Here is an 855-nt window from a genome sequence, read left to right as displayed (position 1 = left end):
AGCAACCTTGTATCCTAGCATCCCAGCCTCCCAGCACATCCCAGCAACCTTGTATCCTAGCATCCCAGCCTCCCAGCACATCAGCAACCTTGTATCCTAGCATCCCAGCCTCCCAGCACATCAGCAACCTTGTATCCCAGCATCCTTGTAGCCTAGCATCCCAGCATCCCAGCAACCTTGAATCCTAGCATCCTAGCAACCCAGCATCCCAGCATCCTTATAGCCCAGCATCCCAGCCTCCCAGCATCCTTGTATCCGAGCATCCCAGTATCCCAGCACATCAGCAACCTTGTAGCCTAGCATCCCAGCATCCTTGTATCCTAGCATCCCAGCATCCTTGTAGCCTAGCATCCCAGCCTCCCAGCTTCACAGCATCCTAGCATCCCAGCCTCCTAGCATCCTTGTATCCTAGCATCCTAGCAACCCAGCCTTCCAGCATTCTTGTAGCCTCGCACCCTTGTATCCTAGCATCACAGCTTCCCAGCATCCTTGTAGCCTAGCATCCCAGCATCCCAGCATCCCAGCACCCTTGTATCCTAGCATCCCAGCATCCCAGCACCCTTGTATCCTAGCATCCCAGCATCCCTGCACCCCAGCCTCCCAGGCCCGTGTCAATAGACGAGCAAAACACCAAACCCTTCCCCCATATCCCCTCCTGCTCCCCATTCTCTCTTTCTCCCCCCCCCTCTCTCCTCATTCTCCCCTAATTCTCCCTCCGCCTTCTCCCCCTCTCTCTCCTCCTCCCCTAATTCTCTCCCCCTCTCCTTCCCGACCCCCCGCGGCTGCACCAACGTTACGATCATACACAAACAGCAATACAGTTTACGTTTGGCCAGCTGGTAGCTGTATCAGAAC

The 855-nt window shown here is 55.7% G+C and overlaps 1 long non-coding RNA gene across 1 annotated transcript in view; it reads right to left on the bottom strand.

The window, feature by feature from the left end:
* LOC106817056 overlaps window positions 1-439 on the bottom strand; it is a 1,753-nt gene extending 1,314 nt beyond the window's left edge. Inside the window, exons 1-2 of the long non-coding RNA XR_001394987.1 lie at window positions 425-439; window positions 7-144 (exon numbers count right to left, since the gene is read on the bottom strand). This is a non-coding gene — a long non-coding RNA (uncharacterized LOC106817056). The remainder of the gene's footprint in view (window positions 1-6; window positions 145-424) is intronic.
* Between the last annotated feature and the right edge of the window lie 416 nt (window positions 440-855).

Source organism: Priapulus caudatus, unplaced genomic scaffold (assembly GCF_000485595.1).
Source record: "Priapulus caudatus unplaced genomic scaffold, Priapulus_caudatus-5.0.1 Scaffold1579, whole genome shotgun sequence".
Classification (NCBI taxonomy): domain Eukaryota; kingdom Metazoa; phylum Priapulida; class Priapulimorpha; order Priapulimorphida; family Priapulidae; genus Priapulus; species Priapulus caudatus.
The sequence above is the reverse complement of the archived record's forward strand: the minus strand, read 5'-3'. Positions and strand labels throughout refer to the sequence as shown.